This window comes from Triturus cristatus, chromosome 5_2 (genome assembly GCF_964204655.1).
Source record: "Triturus cristatus chromosome 5_2, aTriCri1.1, whole genome shotgun sequence".
Taxonomy (NCBI): domain Eukaryota; kingdom Metazoa; phylum Chordata; class Amphibia; order Caudata; family Salamandridae; genus Triturus; species Triturus cristatus.
This window is the reverse complement of record NC_140588.1, coordinates 162,378,152-162,398,010: the sequence shown is the minus strand read 5'-3', so window position 1 is coordinate 162,398,010 and position 19,859 is coordinate 162,378,152.

Sequence of the window (19,859 nt, the reverse complement as noted above, 5' to 3'; positions counted from 1 at the left end):
TTGACATAGAATGAAGGCCACATGTTCATGGTATTTGGCACCCATGATATTTGCAGCACTTGCTGAGGGTCCTGAACAAAACTTTGAGTCTCATCACTTATTGTTTTACAAATTAATCACTGTTAGTCCTGGATAACAGCTCCCTGGAATTAATGATTGAAAGAATCAAAAGTAGCTTTGGTAGAAAAAAATCCAAATGAAGGTGTATTTCCTAAGTTCACTTCTTTGTTATGAAAGGAGGCATATATTTTTTTCAAGGTGCAAGAAGTGGTATGAAACCAGAATCCAGTGGGAGTGACATTAAAACTGATAGAATAACCTCTTTCATTAAGGCTTTTAATCATACAAAGGGGCATATCTTCAACGCGGCGATAGAAAATTATCGCCTAATTAGCAAGCATGAAACCTTGCGCATGAATTCCTAACGACCAGCTTTGCATCTCTATTGAGATGCAAAGTGGGTGTTCCTGACCTGAGAGGAGAAATGTCGCTAAGCGACATTTCTCCTATCATCAAGCCCCACGCCATGAAGCATAGCGGCAAGAAAAGTAGCGATAACCCCTGTTATCGCTACTTTCCTTACGCCTGCTTCAGGACTGACTTAGCCATGATATCCTATGGAAGGTGGATATCATGGCTAAGTTTGTGAGGCCCTATCAACCCACATTTCGTGAGATTATCGCTGGGTTTCCAGCGATAATCTCACGTTAGGCAGTTAGCGCTAGGATTTTTATTGCTTTTGAGATACGCGTTGCTAATAGCACGCTATCTCAGTGATAAAAATCCACATTAGCCGGCGATAATTATCCTAGCGCTATGTGCGCTTAGCGATAATTATCGCTGGTTGTTGCTGATATGCCTCATAGAGAGTTAGCATTTTGAGAAAAACTGCCCAAATATATAAACAAGCAAAATTGTGTCTAACAACCACTGAGAGATGTGTATGCCCTGTCCTGGGTCACTATCTATATGGGCCTAGAAATTTAGCTGCACCTCCCTGGAATGGCCCAACAATATTGAAATCAGCCTCAGACTGCTTGTGCAGCCACTCAGAGGGAAAGGGTTCTGGCAGTTCATGCTGGAGTATTAGTAATAGAGCAGGACACGCTGGTTTGCATAAGACTGGTTACTGTATGTAGTGGTTCTTTAAATAAACATCAATGGAGTGGAATGAAGTCCAGAGTAATGGCCATAGGCTGAGATTGAATAAAGTATTTCACACATTTTTGTTTGTATATTTACTCAACAGCAGAATTTGAAATGGGGCGGAAAAGACTGATAGAGCGCCAGGAGATTCTGAGATTTATAGGGGTGCATTATATTCACTGTTAGATGGCACCCGCATATAATCAATGTATATTCAGATGAGTCGCAAGAAATGTATCAAGAAATGTATCAGCTATATGGTTTAACATAGAAGTGTTAGAGATGCGAAAACTTATTGTGGATGTATTCAGTAAAATGCATAATGATTAGTCTTCGTGCAATATAATGTATTAAGGTTAAACGTGTGCCATGTTATAGTTACACGTGTAGACTGCTTAATTATGCACATGAAGATAATGAACTAATGCTTAGAGGGTGATTTAATAGAGTGTTTGATTTTGTAGGGGCCTGCTCGCATATATGTTAGAAGAGAAGGCCTATTCCTTTCTTATGTTAGCTAAATGTTGTAGGCCTAAAATGATTTTCCTTGGTAAAAGCTTTGGGCTGCAGTGAATTGTAAAGTTTAAAGATGCGAGGGATTTTTTTCATTCAATGATCTCACTGCAGGTGCAAGGACATTTGGTTCGTTAGCAAGAATAAGTCTTTGTTCTAAGAGTAGAGATGTGGGGAGAGCCAGACATGGGAGTATTTTGGAATGTGCAAATTGCAACTCCTAGTGCGGAAGGTGCCTGGGACCCAAGGCCAAGCTGACGGACGATGGAGGATGGACAGCTCTGGATGGAAAAGTACTGGAAGAAGACCTGGCCGAGGAGGTGTGCCAAATGGCGTGTTCTATGATTTGGGGTTTTGTATTAGGGATAGCGCCCCGTGGGTGGAGGAGAGGAGAGGTAGGCGAGGAGCTAGACGGAGCTCTAGAGATCGAGCTCTCTCAGAGTGAGGACTTCTTAGGAGGTTTTCACTCCTGACACCTTTTCACGATTTCTTGGGTCTTAAGGGAATGCTAAGTAGGGATGTCATTTAGCATAGAGTAGGGACAGAAATGCTTTTAATTAATGATTCCTAATATTGACATTGGTTTGGTGATTATCTATCTGATGCTTTTAGAAGCTGTACTTCTGATTATATTTAGTCGAATGCGGATTCCTCGTAGGTTAGCCTTTGTGTTAGTGCCCATATATCTGCTGTGCCTTGTGCTAAGGTACCTTTATATTCAGATGTTTTTGCTAATAATAAAATCCCGAAAGCAATAGATTTTGAGTCTCGAGTCCTTAATAATGTCAAATTGCGGCAGATACGTTCTGATAATTGTGTTTGGTCCCTCCACGCTATTGGGCAAGTAAAAAGGTCCAGTCGACTGAAGTGGGTACTTGTGAATAAGTATAAAACAAGAATTGGGCCCTATCAGTTGGTAGCAGATTCGGATGGTTACTTCCGATAGCGAGGGACGATTAGACTAGGATAAGTGATCCTTGAGACCCATTGATGATAAGTGATGGTGAATCATCAGACAGTGAGCAGCAGACGACGGCGGATGATGAACATTGACGGCGAATAGCAGTGCGGCAGGAAGCAGCAGTTCGAGGAGTGAGTATGAATAGGATGAGATGTTGTAGATTGCGGTGTTGATTTGTTGTGTGATGTCTTGCGGAGTTGGTGTGAATGTTGAGTGATTGTGAGATCAGGCTGTGAGCGCGCGCAGCCCGGGAAAGTCTTAGGCGATGAGAAGCTTAAGCGATTGTGGTGTAGAAGACACCCGTGGTAGATTTTGTTGACCACCCAAAGGAGATCGTGAGGTACCATCGATCACCTGGACCGAGATAGGGGGAGCGAATGTGTGAGTGCATGACAACCCGACGCTGGTCGCGGGTTGCTGTATGTGGATTTGAGCATTTGTAACCTATCAGAGGCAAACTGTCTGGGGGACAGACAGTTGCCAACTGAGGTCGACAATTTCGAGAGACTGTGGACGGACAGTCAGAGGCTGTGGACGGACAGCCAGAGAAGTAACTTGATTGGGACAAACGGTTATTTCAGCGTACGAATGGGACGAATGCAAGGGTGAGACGTAAGCGTAAGGAAAGGGAACTGCTGTGAACGGAGAGAGGTGACGTCAGAGAGTGCCGCGCTGTGATAGGCTGGTTGGTGTTAGTTGCGCTGTTATTGGAGGATTGATATCAAGAAGTAAACATTGAGTGAGATCGAATTTTGTTCATCATGAAGTGTTTTAAGGTTTTTCGAGAACTGTGTAGAGGTGACAAACATGTAGTTTCTCGCGGAGGAGAAGAAGTCCCTCCTGAGGATACTCCGGCACATTACATGGCAAGAAATGTGGGATTGCATACGATAATTTGGCTTAAAAATTGGCATAACATGACCCAAAATGAAGAAGAATTAGCTTTCCAGAGGTATGATTCATTTAGATTAGAAGTGTTGTACCAGTTGAAGTCTGTGATGGTGTCCTTACGACCTTTTCCAAGACCAACACAATTTGAAGCATTACATGCGTGGATTAGAGCAGCGCATGATAGGAAAAGAGACAAGAACCAGGAAAGAGTGAAAAAATCGATTAAGGCGTTCCAGGATGCCAGATGGGATGCAGAAGAGAAATGATGGAGAGCACAGGCAATAGAAGGACATAGACTGTATCCCTTATTGGTCAAAACAGATGAGACAAAGGAAAAGAGAGCAGACGATGAAGACGATAGTGATACCGACGATAGCCTATTGGAGAGGTTATTATCCGAGAGACCACCTCCGTATAACCAAGAGGTCCCAGAAGAGAGGTCAGCTCAGACAGAGGGGACTAGGGGAGTACCAATCCAATCAGAGACGAGAGTAGAAGGAAAGATCTCGACAGGAACAGAGGGGACAGGGAGCCAGTCTGTGGCTAGCGTAAAGGTCGAAAGAGATGTGAGGTTACCGGATGCTCTAAAGGTACCGGTCACTATTGGACCTATTGTTTCGGTTTACAATCCAGATCCAGAGAGGATTGCGAGCTCAGTGCAGACAGCTGAGGGGGTAAGAAGAGAGGCCGAAGGAAGTGGGCTAGTAGGTGGAATGGACAAAACTCCAAAGCCTATAGAATGAAGTACACCATTGCCAGCCACAGCAGACTCATCTAGGGGACAGGGAGAACAGAGAAGCCACAGCAGACTCATCTAGGGGACAGGGAGAACAGAGACCAGAGAGGCCGAGGTCTCTGGCGGAGTCGAGATCGGATTTACGATCATGGGTACCACCAGTGAGAAACCAAAGCCCAAGTGTGATGGCAGCAGAGAGAGAACGGGGCACTTCGGTAAACCGTTCTGTTCCACTGCGCATGTCAGAAGAGAGTAGGTTGCAGGAGCGAGAATGTGAGTACAATGATAGAGATGGGGTAGTTTGCCGAGAAGTGCTAAGAGGAGCCGTGAAAAGAGGGATGATAGATGTAGTAAGATTAAAGGTGGAGGTGGATGAGATAATAAGTGGAAATTTACCCCTTGAGAGAGTGTTAATATACGAGCAAGATGAATTACTCTTTGTAGCGAAGGATGTGACTCGCAAAGCACGAACTGCTCATGAGAAATTGTCAGAATTAGCCAAGCGATATGAGGGGGATCTGTCCAAGACTAAATCATTGCAAGGAAGTCATAGGTTGCAGTACAGTGACCAAGAACTGGAGGAGAAAAGGGTTATCGGATTGAGGACCCATATCAAAGATCTGATCATAGCCATGCGTGCATGGATTATGCTTGATAAATGGGACGAAAGATGGTCCAAGAAGAAAAGCTCTAGGAGAGCGATAGGAGAGACCCCACCTCCCGGTGGAGGGGTGATGGAGATAGGGAATTTCCCTGTAAGGGAAGTACAGAATGGAGGATATGTGCATGTACCCTGGAGCAGGGGTGATTTGGCAGCTTTTACGAATGATTTTCCCCGGCTTAGGGAGAAGCCCGTGGAGTGGTATAAGCAGGTCGATCGCTTTGTTAAGATCTCGAAGGTGTTGTGGACTGATCTGAATACCTTATTTGATATTGTGGTCCCGGGAGATTTGTGGTCGGCGTGCAAGATTGCTGTTGAGTGGCCGACTTCAGAGCCTGATAGGAACCCGATTTCGAATGGTCCGTCACCGATAGTGATGAAGAAGTTTGAGCAAGTGATTACTTGGTTGAAGTCGAAAATCTCACCACAAGACATCGATTGGGTGAAGATAGACAGGATGGTGCAGGAACCTAAGGAGACCGTACATGAATTCTATGAGAGACTCTTGCAGGCCTTTAAGCAGTACAGTGGCTTAGATGCGTTAGACACGAAAGATATGGGACAGTTTGTTTCAAAGTTTGTGTTGGGATTGAGGCCGGAGGTTAGCCTCATGATACAGCAGCATTTGATTTGTTGGCAGAATAAGCCTGTTGATGAGATTTTACGGTACACCAGATACTGCACCGATGAGATTGAATCTAAGCACAGGAAGTTGAAAGATAACTTGATGCTCGTTCAGATGCAAACCTCTCAAGGACAGCCTAATGGGGGGACGTTGGGAAGGAGACAGGGAAATAATCAAGGGGGAAACCAGAATGTTCAGGGGCAGGGAAGGCCAAGGTCAATAGACCCTAAGACAGGCATGGATGTGGCGACATTGAAAAAGACTACAGTATGTCATCAGTGTCACCAGATTGGACACTAGAGATGCGAGTGTCCCCTGAACCCATGAAAACAGATACAGCAGGAAGAAGAGATAGTTCAGGTCCCTGTGGCGGAGGCAGTACCTACAGTGACAAGACCCAAAATGACAAAAGGGGGGACTGGTGTTCCGCAGATGCAGGTCCCCCAGCCACCCCGAATACAGAATGTACAGCAGGGAGCTCGTACTTATTTGCAGATGCCAATGTTTGAAGTGAGCGAGGAAAACAACACTGACTCGTTGGCACGACCATGTTCAAGGGGAGATAGGGATTGCATGCTTAGAGCCATCCTAGAGGTAGATTAGAAAGGACCCTTTGTGGAAGCAGACCTTGATGGTCACCCTACAACCTTTTTGGTTGATACAGGGGCTACCAGATCGACTGTAAGATCTGCAGTGGTTCCAGGTCTACCTCTTTCTGGACCAAGTATCCAGGTTGTTGGTGTGGCAGATAAGAAACTGATTAGTTCACTGGCGGAGCCAATTCCAATCAAGATAGGAAATTTCAGCGATCGACACCAGTTTGTGGTGTGCGATTCTAGTCCGGTTTGCTTATTAGGGAGGGATCTATTGTGCAAGCTCAACTGTACGATCTACTGTACCCCGAAAGGAGTGGAGGTACAGACAAGGGATGATGATGCGACCTTTAAGGTTGCTAATCAGCGTGCGTGTGTGAAAATGTACTCAGCACTGACGGTGGAGGAGCTTCCACTTGAACTGAGGGACTCAGTGTCTATTGATGTATGGGACCTCAGTGGTGAGGAGATTGGCCTAGTCAAGGGAGTAGACCGAGTGAAAATCCAGATTAAGCCAAACGTAGAGTTCCCGAGGATGCCCCAGTATAAGTTATCTCCTGAAACTATAGTAGGGATCAAACCTGTAATTGAGTCCATGATCAAGCAGGGAATACTAAAAGAGTTTATGGGTAGCCCATGCAATTCGCCTATCATGGGACTACAGAAACCAAGTGGAAAATTTAGGATTGTGCAAGATTTGCGAAAAATAAACGAAATAGTTGTTCCATGTTGTCCAGTGGTACCGAATCCATCTGTGATCCTGTTCCAGATCCCATGCGAAGCTGAATGGTTCACAGTGATTGACCTGTGTCAAGCCTTTTTCTCGATTCCTCTACATGAGGAGAGCCGATTTCTTTTTGCATTCCGGTTGGAAAATCGTGTGTTAACATGGTGTCGTATACCACAGGGGTATACAGAGAGCCCATCTATTTTTAATCAGATCTTGAAGAAAAATCTTGAAGGTCTTGTGTTGCCACAGAACTCTGTTTTAGTGCAATACATTGATGATCTGCTTGTTGCGTCGGAAACAGAAGACGCTTGCAGGATTGATACTGTTGCTCTGTTGAACTACTTGGGGGAGAATGGTCACAAGGTGTCCCCAAACAAGTTGCAATACTGTTTGAGTGAGGTACATTATTTGGGTCACCGAATTGAAAAAGGCAGGAGAAAGGTGTCTCCAGATCGCATTGATGCTATCTTGAGGATGCCAGTTCCCTCGACTCAGAGAGAAGTCAGAATGTTTTTGGGAATGGTGGGCTACTGCCGCCAATGGATCCCAAACTTTTCCTTTGAAGCGAAGCCTTTACAGCTGCTGACGCGTAAGGATGTGAGTGATCCGGTACCATGGGACGACGATTGCTTAAGGTCATTTTTGAGGCTGAGAGAAGCCTTATGTAGCGCTCCAGCTTTGGGGATGCCAGATTATAACAAGGCATTCGCATTATTCTGCTGCGAGAGGGAAGGTTACGCATTAGCAGTGTTGACTCAGAGTCATGGAGGTGTCCGTAGACCAGTTGCTTATTTATCAGCTACTCTAGATCCAGTAGCTTCTGCATGGCCGGATGTCTCAGATCCGTTGCTGCAACAGGTGTCAGTATCAAAAGATGTGAGAGCATTGTAATGGGTCACCCGCTTACTGTTCATGTGCCACATTCTGTTGAACTGTTGATGACTAGGACTAAAACACAGCACCTCACGAATAATAGGTTGACTCGTTATGAACAAGTCATCCTTGCTGCAGACAACGTGACGCTGAAGAGGTGTTCTGTTTTAATTCCTGCCACATTGTTGCCTGTCTCAAATGTAGACGATGATGAAGACTGTGAGGACCATGATTGTCTCGATGTGACTGAACTGTGCCCCAAACCGAGACCCGACATTGTCGATGAGCCGCTTCCAGTCTCAGATGAGATTTTCTTTGTGGACGGTTCATGTTTAAGAGACAGTGTTGGTCGATTGAAAGCAGCGTTTGCTGTGTGTTCCATCACGGGGGTGGTTGAAGCCACTTGTCTAGAAGGAGTATACTCCGCACAGGTGGCCAAGCTCATTGCTTTGACCCATGCCTGCTTGGCCGCTGATAAGATCCATGTAACGATTTATACGGATAGTCAGTATGGGTTTGGTGTTGTTCATGACTTCGGACAGCTATGGTCACAGAGAGGGTTTATGACATCTTCTGGTTCACCCATCAGAAATGGGGATTATGTGCGACAATTGTTGGAAGCATGGCAAGGCCCAGATGAAATTGCAGTTGTTAAGTGTTCTGCACACACTAAAGGAAATGATTTTGTGTCATTGGGTAACAACTATGCATATGAAATTGCTCGATTTTGTGCAGAACAGGGATGTATATTCACTGAGAGACATGTCGAGAAAAGTCAAGAGAGAACAGAATTCAATGTGATGTTAGCTATGGCTGACTCATGGGAAGAATTGAAACAGTTACAAGATGAGGTTTCTGATCAGGAACGGGATAGCTGGATACGAGCTGGGTGTGAAAAGGGAGACGTGGATGTGTGGGTTTCGAATGATGGACGAGCTGTGTTACCGGAATGTCTGCTGAATCCGATGGCGAGATTGATACATGGTGTTGTGCATCTTGGAAGAGATGCGATGATGCGAGTGTTTCGCCAAACCTGGTACAATCCGAAGATTCGTACAGTAGATGAAGCTGTGTGTCAGAGGTGTGTCACGTGTCAACAGATGAACGTAGGAAAGAGGACAGCTGTGACATTGAGTCACATAGGAAGGTCAGGTTGACCTTTCAACAGAATGCAGTTGGATTTCATTGAAATGCCAAAGTGTAATGGATTGAGGTACATATTAGTCATAGTATGTGTCTTTTCTAGATGGGTGGAGGCTTACCCGACACGTAGGTGTGACACACTTACCGTAGCCAAGTTACTACTGAGAGAGCTTATTCCGAGGTACGGTTTCCCGACCTCTTTTGAATCAGATAGAGGAACACATTTCCATAGTGAGATCATGAAGTTGCTTTGTGCTGCCTTGAATGTAGACCAAAGTTTGCACTGCAGTTACCGACCAGAGGCTTTTGGGATTGTGGAACAAGTTAATGGGACTTTGAAAACCCGAATGGCGAAAGTGTGTTCTTCGACATCCTTGAAATGGCCAGATGCATTACCTTTGGTTCTCATGAGTCTCCGTAGTGTGCCTGATAGGAGGACTGGATTGTCACCCCATGAAATTCTTATGGGAAGAGCGATGCGTTTGCCAGCGATACCTGCCACTGCTTTGATTAACATCACTGATGATTTGATTCTCGACTATTGTAAAGGCCTGGCTGATGTGGTCCGTTCTGTGTCCCAGCAGGTGCAGGCAGCAGCTGTTCCAGCCACAAGTGACCTGTGCCACGACTTGTGCCCAGGGGATTGGGTACTAGTGCGCAAACAGGTGAGGAAGAGTTGCCTGGATGCTCGGTGGCATGGGCCATACCAGATAATTCTGGTAACGAACACAGCAGTAAAGTGTGGAGGATTGCCGAACTGCGTGCATGCCTCCCATACCCGCAGAGTTCCAGCACCCTTGGAAGAAACAGCCCCTCTCAAGAGCGAAAACCCAGCTGAGGTGGCAGTGCCATCTGAGAGGGCAAGTCAAGCTGTAGGGGTTACTGACGCAGCTGGTTGTGCACTGGGCCAAGCCGAAAGGGGATGTGAGAGTAACCCTGAATCTGACTTGGAGGAAGAAGAAAGAGTTGCAGTGGGCAGTACTGAGTCAAACTCTGCTGAAGAAGAGAGCAGTGCTCAGGGTACCGGAAGGGAGAGCGGAGGTGCCACAGAAGCAGAAAGGGTTTGGCCCGTGAGTCAGAGACGGGTAAACTTGCGATTGGCACCAAGAACAGATCTTGTCCCAGTTTCCGAAGAATTTGAAGTAGAGCAGAGTGACGAAGATCAAACCCAAGGTGCTCTGAGAAGTTCGAGGAGAACAAGAGTGCCGTGTCGAGAGTACGCCTCACCAGAGTGGGCATATGTAGTGACTGATGCCAGGTTTACTGAGCACGGAAAGGCTGAGATCGATCACACTGGTCAGCAGTTCTCCGATTCCGAGAGTGGAAGTGCTGTTGAAGATTCCAGGACTGGAGATCGAAGGAATATTAACCATCAATATTCCGAGTCCACCGCTTCTGAGTAACGTCCGTGGTCTGATCCTGGACACGCTGGACTTCCCGACCTTTGCAGTTATTCCAGCTCCCCAAGAACTGAAAACCCTCAAACTTGAAATCTTGCAGGGGGTCTTGCAGGGGGTCCTAGAGCTGTTTGGACCGGCAGTTATTCTGGACTGATGGTGAACTTTTGTTGTATATAAGCTTGAAAAGAAGATAACCTAGGCCCGAGTGGAAGAAGAATACATTTAGGGACGTTTGAGAAGCGAAAAGGGCTAGGGAAGTCTTTTCTGCTCGAGGTCTATATAAATACAGAACTGAACTTTGTTAGGGGTTTTCCAGCTTCAAGGGAGCAGCTGAACTGAGTCGCTGGAGGAGAAGGAGACTTTTGCCAACTGAGATTGAACTGAACATAGAGAACATTTCAACGATGGCGGAAGCTGGAAATAATCACCGTAGGGTCAAATTAGTGATAGGTACACTGTTAGGGGTAGTGATAGCTGTTATATTTGCGATAGTAGCAACCTCACACACGGTGGCATACAGACAGGAAGGGGAGGTTCAGGCAACACCTACACCTACCACTTCGGGACAGAGAGGGGTCACTATTGGAGACCAGAAAGCTTTGACACTTGAGGAGAGTCGTATGTTTCATATAGATTTGTCTAGAGGTGATTTTAAACTCAATGCTTATGCAAAGCTGTTGTATGAGTATGTTGATGCGATGGATGCAATGGATTGTTATGTGTGCATGCAGTTGCCTGCTTCAGTAGACGAGGGTATTAGATACCATCATCTCCCATTGACTTATGGGATTTCTTGTAGCTTATTGTTAAGTCTGTTTTATGAGAGGAAACAGTTTGAGTACTTCTTCTCAAATTACGATGCAGTACTTTCTGAAGTTCCGGCATATAAGCATTTGAATAAGTATGATTATTACAAGGATAAGGATAGACTTCGGACTTATTTCATACCGACTGTGAGTCTAGATACAGCTTATGCTCATAGACACAATTTGACATGTTTGTCGTCAAGAACGGAAAAGGAGTTTATTGGTCAGATAGAGGATAGATATAGAAAACTAACCCAGACACAAGATATAGGTGAGAGTCCAGTGGATTGGACTGATGAGGAGAGATTGCACAGATCTAAGGGAAGTTATGGACCGATTGCGTTAGATCAAGTACAAAAGGGGAATTTGTGTATTGCCCGCCCTCAAACCTATTATGATAAGGTTCTAGTGGGGCATAGTACGTGTGATCATACTTTTACAATGGAAGACTCTGCTAAGAATTTCTTGCAAGGTCCGGTACAGGTGTTTCCGACAGTGTATTATGTGTGCGGGAAAAATGCATATGTGAGATTGCCTGCAAATTGGTATGGTACGTGTTATCTGGCTATCATTTTTCCGAAGATCTACCATGCTGAAGATTTGAACCTGCTAGAGACGGGACGTCATTCTAAAGTGCGTAGAGCTGCAAGTGCAGGAGCAGTGATTGGTGACATATTCGGAGCAATGATACCTAGTTTGGGTGTGGTCCTGAATGACGTGAAAATAAGGAGGTTGGCGACTGTGGTTGATGAATTGTCAATGAATACTGCAAAGTCATTGCTATAATTAGCAAAAAATGGGGGTATTATTTCAAACTGTCAGGTTATTTACGAGCGCTCTCTTTTATACGTTTTTGTCACAAGTTCAAAATATCAGTAACGGTGCAACAGAAGAGGGAAAAACAACCCCTAAACCCTCTACAAGTGGGTCAAAGCCCGCTATACGAACAGAAAGCAAGACTGTGCACAGTCTTGCTTTCTGCAAAGTCATTGCTGTTGGTTGATGGAGAGATGTTATCGATACGAACGATGGTTTTACAAAATCGACTTGCGTTAGACGTATTATTGGCAAAAGAGGGCGGAGTCTGTAAATTGTTGAAAGTTCAGGAATGTTGCACGTATATTCCAGACAATAGAAAAGACCAGGAGACATATATAGACAACATTACCACAATCCATAAGGAGATTGTAGATTTGACAGAAGAGAATGTGTGGGAAAAGATTGGCCAGGGATTTGGTCGTGTGGGGACTTGGTTTGCCAATTTGGGAATGGGATTTCTCGGATTTGTGCTGAAGCCACTAATAATTGCTGTGGTTTGTGTTATCTGTCTGTGGGGACTTGTAAGAGCTTGGAAATGGTACAGAGGAAAGAAGGTTGAAAGAGCTCTCAGAGCGAATGCGCAAAGAATGGCGAGATTGCAGGACAATCAATACCAGAGTCTTAAAAGGATGGAGGGGTTCCGACAGAGTAGAATGGTAACAAGCTCTCTTTAGATCGGTTTCTGACTCCAGAAGGAATGAGAGTATGATGGTGTGATGACCGTTGTCATCAAAGGGGGGAACTGATAGAGCGCCAGGAGATTCTGAGATTTGTAGGGGTGCATTATATGCACTGTTAGATGGCACCCGCATATAATCAATGTATATTCAGATGAGTCGCAAGAAATGCATCAAGAAATGTATCAGCTATATGGTTGAACATAGAAGTGTTAGAGATGCGAAAACGTATTGTGGATGTATTCAGTAAAATGCATAATGATTAGTCTTCGTGCAATATAATGTATTAAGGTTAAACGTGTGCCATGTTATAGTTACACGTGTAGACTGCTTAATTATGCACATGAAGATAATGAACTAATGCTTAGAGGGTGATTTAATAGAGTGTTTGATTTTGTAGGGGCCTGATCGCATATATGTAAGAAGAGAAGGCCTATTCCTTTCTTATGTCAGCTAAATGTTGTAGGCCGAAAATGATTTTCCTTGGTAAAAGCTTTGGGCTGCAGTGAATTGTAAAGTTTAAAGATGCGAGGGATTTTTTTCATTCAATGATCTCACTGCAGGTGCAAGGACATTTGGTTTGTTAGCAACACTAAGTCTTTGTTCTAAGAGTAGAGATGTGGGGAGAGCCAGACATGGGAGTATTTTGGAATGTGCAAATTGCAACTCCTAGTGCGGAAGGTGCCTGGGACCCAAGGCCAAGCTAACGGACGATGGAGGATGGACAGCTCTGGATGGAAAAGTACTGGAAGAAGACCTGGCCGAGGAGGTGTGCCGAAGGGCGTGTTCTATGATTTGGGGTTTTGTATTAGGGATAGCGCCCCGTGGGTGGAGGAGAGGAGAGGTAGGCGAGGAGCTAGAAGGAGCTCTAGAGATCGAGCTCTCACAGAGTGAGGACTTCTTAGGAGGTTTTCACTCCTGACACCTTTTCACGATTTCTTGGGTCTTAAGGGAATGCTAAGTAGGGATGTCATTTAGCATAGAGTAGGGAGAGAAATGCTTTTAATTAATGATTCCTAATATTGAAATTGGTTTGGTGATTATCTAGCTGATGCTTTTAGAAGCTGTACTTCTGCTTATATTCAGTCGAATGCGGATTCTTCGTAGGTTAGCCTTTGTGTTAGTGCCCATATATCTGCTGTGCCTTGTGCTAAGGTGCCTTTATATTCAGATGTTTTTGCTGATAATAAAATCCCGAAAGCAATACATTTTGAGTCTCGAGTCCTTAATGATGTCAAATTGCGGCAGATACGTTCTGATAATTGTGTTTGGTCCCTCCACCCTATTGGGCAAGTAAAAAGGTCCAGTCGACTGAAGTGGGTACTTGTGAATAAGTAGAAAACAAGAATTGGGCCCTATCAGACCCTATATCTTTTGCATATGTTGAGGAAGCGGTTTCAGCGTGGAAAATATTTTTCCTGTGGAGAAAAAAATCTATATTTTCAAAATCAAATGTATGCAATTTTTACATCTGCAAACCTTTTCTCCTGGTGAGCATTTTTCGCGTGTAGCTGTGATAGACTCTGAAAAGGACTCTTGGGAAAAGTCAATTAAAAAAATCTAAAATAAGAGTAACCCTGCAGGAGTACATTTGAGATTTTTCATTTGAGCTTTGGGGATTTGTTTTTAACGGAGGAAGGCAGACATACCATGTCAAACGCTAAACCCTGAAAAAACTGAAATAGATGTTTTAGTGATAAGTGAAGGCTATATTCTGAAATGTTTTATAGGTAAAAAAACAATCATTCCACTAAAAAACAAGGACTCTATGGCATTATCAAAATACAGAGAAGAACCAGTGCATTTAGGAAGCAGCCCGGTGAAATCCCAGAGAGGAATAGAATGTGTCTCTGTACGTTGCCTCCTTCCCCGGGCTGAAGTGGCATTCGATATGTAGGAAGTGCAGAAAGGTAACAACCAGAAAATGACATGGGAGAGAATGAAAAATAGCAATCACATGAATACTTTCTGCATATTTAGAGAAAAGGAAATTGGCTCAGAAGTCATTCTTGAAGGGGGGAGGGATTAGGAGATCCCAGACAACCATACGCCAGACAACAGTTACGTTACCTATATCACCTTTTCGAAATTGTCACATGACTGAAGACTGTCTGTACCAGAGCTGTTCACTCATTGTTTAGGTTCATAACAAGTCATGAGAAAAATGGTAAAGGATCATAAAATCAGAAATGGTAAAGGATCATTATCACTTAAAAACAAAAGCTGTAGCTTGATTGTTTGAGGGGGAAGAGAAGGTGGCAACTTCATCTTGGAAGTATATATTTCTGCCCTCTCCCTCATCACTATGGCCAGAGCATTGCTTTGTATTCCCTGTTTATCAGTATTTAAATTCCTTGTTAGACCTGTCAGCCTTGTGGTGGTCTTCCTCAAAACCTCTGCATGCTTACCTCCGCTTTTATTGATTCTTTTTGTTGGCCTTAGGACTCTCAGCACTTTACCACTGCTGAAAATGTAGTTTTTGTTAAGGAAATTTGGAATAGAGATTTTAGGATTAGTATGGGCAACTCAACGATTGTCGATAGACTTGAGTCAAAACTAGTAGTACTATAGGCTATCTGCTTTGGAGAAGTACAGCATGACTGTGGTTGCTTGTCATAAAAAGGTTTGTGATAATTATTAAATGAATCACAATTTAATTTTTTATTTTCTTAATTTCTTACATCAGCACCCGAGGGCAAGAAGAGGGAGGTTGTCAAGGGTCCGGGAGAAGCTGGTCATCTGGCACCAACCACCAGCGTCACTGCGTAGGGCTCTGCTTACCCCAGTAAGTCCTATCATTTATTATTATTATTTCACTAATGTTGTATTTTATGATTGTTGTGTACTTCTTAGGGTAGAAACTTGGGGTATTGGAATGTTGGTGCTGTCTATCATGAAGATTACAATTGCAGGCCCAAGTAAGCTAATAATATAAATCAAATTCACCATGTATCTTTGTTGAGAAGGTTTTCTTTTTCCTACTCATGCTCAAACACAGTTGAGCTCATGAGAAAGAGGCCATGGTCATCGTGGACCACCTTTCCCCTCATGTAGTGTGCTGCTGTCTCGTTCATTTGTGGTTACTGTATACCAGCAGTACACTATTAATATAAGTATTTAACAAAAATATATATATAATTAATTCATTCTATATAATAATTAAATATATAATGAATGTACTTCCCACAATATGCCCCCAAAAAACAAGCAACACACTAATAAAAATCAAAAATGATTTACACAAGTACCATAATTAATTATCTAATTTGTAATTAATAATAACTAATAACTAAAACATAATTATTCTCTACTTTAAATTACTTTACTTCCCACCACATACCACTTCAAAACACACAACACACACATACAATCTAAACAAATATTATTTAATAAAAACTTAATATAAATTCATTAAAATTAAATAAATTCCCACCCTTTACCCCATAAACCTCACAACTCACACCTACAGTGTTTTTTATCAAACAATTAAACATAATTAATTAAAAAATAATTAATTAATTTTGATTAGTAAATAACTATTATTTAATTATAAATAAATAACTTCCCACATGTAATTCTAGCCTACCAAATTGGAAAATCCATTCTTGGCATGTGCCACATTTCATTTTATAGCAAAAGTAACAAATGATGGACGTAATGCTGAACAATGCAAGTATTCAGCCCCAGTCAAAAAGATCTGGGTTTAATCCATTGATCTTTTGCTCATAACACCACCCCAGTTTGGATCAAGCCATACACAAATCAGTCTTGGCCCTGTTCCTCATGGGAACAGTTCAGCCCATATTGCCGAGCCAGGTCCTCCCTGGACCAAAAACAAGCATACTGAGACTGTCGTTGGGGCATCACCCCTCATCAGCCAGGCTAGCTTGAATCCAGTGGCTCAGTGAGCATGGGACCCACCTCTGGGCATACCCCACTCAGTTAGGGCGACAAAAGTAAAAGTAAAAAATGATAGATGGAATGCTGCACAATGCACACATTCACTCCCAGTCACAAAGATCTGGGTTTAATCCATTGTTCTTTGCTCAGCGATATGCATATCAGTCTTGACCCTGTCCAGCCTGAGCTGCATTGTATAACCATTTGAAGTGAAGTTGTTCCAGATAATACTTCAGTCTTTCCCATTACAGATTTATTTCACACTTACTTGTTCAGATTTTTCCCTTTCAAATTGTACAGTGACTGTATGTGCTAAAGATGATGAATTGATGATCAATGTAGTGGCCCCTCTATTCTATATAAAAAAAGCTCAACCACACCTGTCCAATCCCTTTATACTACCCTCTGCAGCAGTTATTCAAGTTTTGTTTCCTTGCTTACTTCCCAGTTAATGAGTTTGTTGGAAATATGTGGTTGTTGGGGAGGCCACAAAGTAAAGTGGGAGTAAGTGCATGATTTGATGTCAAGTTTGGCGTATGTGATACACAGTGACGAATGTGGCAAATACAATCTAGCTACCCCATTCCATTCCCTGCAGTGCAGTGCATCAGATTCATTTTCCCCAATGTCTACTTACGGCAGACAAAATAATAATAACATCCGCATTTCATACGTGAGGTGTGTGATGTAGGATCTTATTTACTATAAATCTGCCTTTTCTAGTCATGGTAGAAAGAGAAATGCATTTGGAGAAGAGCAGGGCCCTTGGAATAAAAAAAAAAAGATAATTCTCAACTACAGCTGCCCCAGCTGCAGACAGTAGCAAACTACCCAATGCGCTGGCTAGCAATGATCATGGTTTCATTATATTAGCACAACACACAACTTCTAGCCCATATAGTGCATATTGCCGTACTCATTAATGAGCGGTTATTTATTCTTCATCTTAAAGTGTCTGTTTATAGTTATTTGAAAAGAATTTAGAAGAAATAAATAATCAAACCACTAATTTTTTTTATCTGGTGATATTATTCTGCCTTTTAATACATTTCTGTCACACATTCAGTGCTTTTTTACAAGGTATGTGTGGGAGAAACATAAAATTGGCCTAGAGACTCTCCTAATCATAATCACATCAAATTCCAATGACCTTAGGAGACCAGCAACGTACTGCTATTGTGCCACCCAGTAATTTAAAACAATTATTTGCACAGAGCATTATTTACAATTTGTCTTTTTGTTTTTCTCAATGTAGCTGCTTCTGCTGGTCCAGATGGACCACCCAACAGGCAGGAGACAGAGGCCCCTTTTTGGGGGGAGAGGCTGGAGTATATCCAGCAAGAGTCCTGGTGGCTGGTGGTCCTGGTAGAGGAGCATGAAACTAACACACCTCATCCAGGCCCCAGTGCAGCCGGTCCCCCACAGCTTCCAGCCTCCCGGCCATCCCATCGCTGGTGCAGCTGCCAGCCAACTGCTGCCATCCCCTACTACAATGACAACGGGCCATTGCTACACCGCATCTGGCAGTGGTTGGAAACTATCGAGATCCGGCTCACCACAATGGAGCATAGCCTGGACCTGCCCCGGACCAACATCCATAATTCCCTCTTCTAGCTCTTTTTAAAAAAAAGTTGTTTTGGTGGCAGGTACTTATTGTTTGCTGGGGCTTGTTGTAGAGGGTGGGAAGGGAGTTGGGACTGGAGTGACCTTTTCCTTGGACATTTTTAGTTTTAAGACTTTGGGGCTTGGGTCAGTTTTGTTTGGGGTGTGGGGTGGGCATGTTGTTTGGGTGGAGAGAGTATGTTCCTCTGTAAATAAACAAAGGGGAAACTCTTTTATTTAATCTAAATTTATGCCTGTAGTAGTTTGTTTTACTCTTGCTTTGCACTTCTGCCTTCGACTAGTTTTATGCAGCATGTTTATGTATTTATAAAAGGAAATATAGCAGCTAGTTATAGAGTGATACTTCTCTAAGGGGCAGATGTACAATGGTTTTTTGCAGTCGCAAATGGGAATTCGGCCCGTTTGCGACCGTATCAAAGGTCAGCCACATGTACAAACCATATTTTGCGAGTCGCTAACCTATTAGCCATTTGCAAACTATGGTTTGTGACTCGCTACTAGGAAGGGGCGTGCCAAGGGCGTCCCTTACTAATAGCAAGTGAAAATGGCATGCAAGATTGTTTTGCAAACTCATTTGCATTTGCAAAACACTCGCAGTTCACCATCCTTTTCAAAAGGGTGGTAAGCCACTCGCAAATGGGGACCCCTACCCATTTGTGAATGGGTACATAAATATTTTTAAGAGCAGAAAGTGGTTCAGGGACCACTGCGTGCCCTTGGAAAATGAAATTGAAAAGTTTCATTTTTCTTTTTTTGAATGCATCCTATTTTCCTTTAAAGAAATGGGCTGCATTAAAAAAAACTGCTTTATTAAAAAAGCAGTCATAGACAAGGTGGTCTGCTGACTCCAGCAGGCCACTGCCCTGTGAGTGCGAGCCATTCCCAATGGGGTCGCAAATTGTGACAGCCTCATGAATATTAATGAGGCATGCAATTTGCAACCCCATTGGGAATTGCAAACAGTGTCTGAGACACTGTTGTACATTCATTTTTGCAATTCGCAAATTGCGAGTCGCAATTTGACACAATTTGCGACTTGAAAAAGTGAATGGTGGTACATCTGGCCCTAGCTATCGTCAACATTAGGGGGAATGCTACCATGATGACCTATATTGCCTACAATAGCCTAGATAAACAATAGTAGCAGTTAGCTACTTACTTACTTACTCAGTTAACTAATTCAGTTTCCTCCATACTACTTGTCTTACCTGAATACCGATGAAGCAATAACAAGAAAGGCATCCCAACTTCACAAGCAAGGTCCCACTTCCAGTTCCACCTAGTTAAGCTCCAACTGTAGGATTAATCTGAATGGTTGATTATCCATTGTAGGCAACTAAATGGAAATAAAAAAACAGAGTTATTGAGTTATATTTTATCAAAGCTTTATAAAGAATTGGCACCTGAGTACTACATGATGACACAACAAGAATGGCTGATAGTGCTAAAAGACAATAAATAGCAATGCTAGTAAGTTTTGGCTAATGGGGAACTAGTATACTTGAGTTATAAAAAATGGATTTAAAGTCTGGAGTAGACAAGCCTAGGTTAGGCGTTTACAGTCACGAAACACAAGGCATGAACAAAATTAATCTGGGCAATGAGCAACAGCACATCATTCACCATCAATCTGTTATGGTAGGAAACAAAAGAATGAGTATGGCAGAGTACAGATAAATGCATTGCAAACAGTCCTTCTTCCCCTTCAACCCAAGTTATAAGATATCTAGATGTTCTGCCTTCCAGCTTGGAGAGTGAACCC